Here is a 2,660-nt window from a genome sequence, read left to right as displayed (position 1 = left end):
GAAAGTGGCAGTAGAAGGGAAAAGGAGGTATTGAGCTGTTTCTATGAGAAGAGTTGATTGAAACCTTTAGTTTTAGGATGAGTTTGGACTAGTTCTAAAAATGTCAAGACTTGACAACATAGGTACTGTTGCATTTAATCAGTGTTCATGGACTTTAAAATATACCTTCTTTCAGTTGCAGTTAGGCTGCAGTGTTCAGTTAGGGTTGCTTTTTCACTGGAGAGTCCTGGTATTGTGGTACCAGTATTGACCTTAATGGAAAACACTCCACACTGAGAAGTAGGAAGGCAAATAACTTTATTTACATTGGTAGGCTGGTGGGACTCACTTCCAAATCACTAGCCCTGACCCAAGGTAAAGCACAATCTTATATACAATTTGTAAGCAGGAAGTACAAAAGCTAATATCGTGTTATTCTATAGTTGGCTAATATGTTTAGTCATATGTTGCTAGGCAGATTCACTCTGGGCAGGTTGTAGTTAGAGGGGTTATTTATTGTGTGGTCGGGATGAGCGAGGGAGTCAGGGCCAAGTGAGCAAGTGTAATCAATTAAGCATGTGCTGTCCTTGACTTTGGGCTATTGTTCTGTTCTGGGGCTATTTTGTCCTCGGAAGAAAAGCTTTGATGCTGGCCAACAAACAGGATATGTCTACAGACTTTGGTGCAGCTGGATGTGGTCAGACAGAGCCAGGCTAAATTATTTTTGAGATTCTCCGCCAAGCGTCACCGCAGTCTCCTGTTCAACAGTGCTTGAACCAAGCCTGGCCCTCACACGCCCTCGCCACTGCCCTCACTGCTGCAGCAGCCCAGCCTTGCCCTCGCAAGTGCGCCAGAACTACCACCAGAAGGCTGAGGCTGCCATCAACTACCAGATCAACCTGGAGCTCTATGCCTCCTATGTCTACCTGTCCATGTCTTACTACTTTGACTGCGATGATGTGGCTTAGAAGAACTTAGCCAACTACTTTCTTCACCAATCTCACAAGGAGAGAGAACATGCTGAGAAGCTGATGAAGGTGCAGAACCAGCACGGTGGCTGGATCTTCCTTCAGGTTATCAAGAAACCAGACCGTGATGACTGGGAGAATGGGCTGAACGCGATGGAGTGTGCGCTGTGCTTGGAGAAGAGCGTGAATCAGCCCCTCCTGGAGCTGCAAGAGCTGGCCACTGAGAAGAACGACCCCCACCTGTGTGACTTCATCAAGATGCACTACCTGGACTAGCAGGTAAAGGCCATCAAAGAGTTGGGTGATCACGTGACCAACCTGCGCAAGATGGGAGCCCATGAGTCTGGCATGGCAGAGTACTTCTTTGACAAGCATACCCTGGGGGACAGTGACAATGAGAGTTAATATCACCAAGACAGCACATGCATGTTGGGGCTACCTTAACCTTTTCTATAAACTGTACCAGAACATCTACTTAAGTTATTTAATTCCTTCACATAATGAAATTTTGTACCTGGAAAAAAATTTTAAAGAAGCAAATTATCTTTGAGTTTTAGCTAGGGTCAAGACTAACTAAATCAGGTGATTTAACTATGAAGTTTTTCCTATTACATTGGGAGAATATCACCCCTATGAAGTCTGTGCCACTGGTACTCTCCAGAATTGTTCCATTTAACATTTTGGCTATATGTCAGACTCTGTAACATTATCCATTTGAAGGATGAAAAAGGAGGAGGGCTACAGTAAAGTCCTTTGATTGCATGTTTTGAGATAACCATTTCTTGATTTGCTCACAGTCACCAATCCTTATTATATAGACTAAAATTATGGAAGTAGATACAGTTCCATTATGTTTACTACAACCTGTAACTCAACAATCAAATGACAACCATCCAAACATCAGAAAAGGAAGGTATGAGAGGAATACCACTTATGGAATGCATGACTGCCTTTTCCATTGTTTATGTCTTTATATTTTCTACAGTAACAGAAATTTACAGTGTAGTTATTTTGAAGTTTCTTTCAAGAATGGTTGTAGTATTACACATTGCTATCAGTGTACTTTCTTAGTTCACAGATATCAGCATATAGAGTTAGTCAGGGTGATAATTCTACCTATTAACTGCTATTTTAAAAAAACCTGATGGAGATTCTTAGGACCATTACCTTAACCATCTTGTTTAAATAAATTTATGGTTTTGTCCCTGCCATATTTCCTAACTTTTCTCCTTTCTCTTTGTTGTTTAAGCCTTAAGTGCTCACTTTCCATTCAACTGTGTCATACCTTTCAATTTTTATTTCTTCTTTTGAGATCTTACATTAGGGAGACAATGCAATATTTACAGATGTGTGTGTGGTTTATTTCACTTATAAGTATATCTTCAAGTGGCATCCACTTATATATGAAAGCTTTGTTTTTCTTTATAGCTGAGTAATACTTCATTGTAGAAAAACACCACATCTTTTCCATCCCTTCCTTGGGTGAGAGGCATTTTGGTTGTTTCCAAGATTTGGCTATCACAAATTGTGCTGCTATATACATATATCACATATATACATATATCACTATGATATGATGTTTTCAGTTCTTTTGGGAGAATTCCCAGTAGAGGGATAGTTGGATTGAATGCGATTTCCAGTCCTAGGTTTTTTTTTTTTTTTTTTTTTTTTTTGGTTCCTTGAATGCCTTCAGGGAACTTTTGGCCAGCAGGA

The 2,660-nt window shown here is 40.5% G+C and overlaps 1 pseudogene; it reads left to right on the top strand.

Annotated features, from left to right (window-relative positions):
* The first annotated feature begins 508 nt into the window (after nucleotides 1-508).
* LOC101582542 lies at nucleotides 509-1,435 on the top strand (annotated as a pseudogene).
* The last annotated feature ends 1,225 nt before the right edge of the window (nucleotides 1,436-2,660 follow it).

Source organism: Octodon degus, unplaced genomic scaffold (assembly GCF_000260255.1).
Source record: "Octodon degus isolate 3935 unplaced genomic scaffold, OctDeg1.0 scaffold00189, whole genome shotgun sequence".
NCBI classification, from domain to species: domain Eukaryota; kingdom Metazoa; phylum Chordata; class Mammalia; order Rodentia; family Octodontidae; genus Octodon; species Octodon degus.
This window is presented reverse-complemented; position numbering and strand designations above follow the sequence as displayed.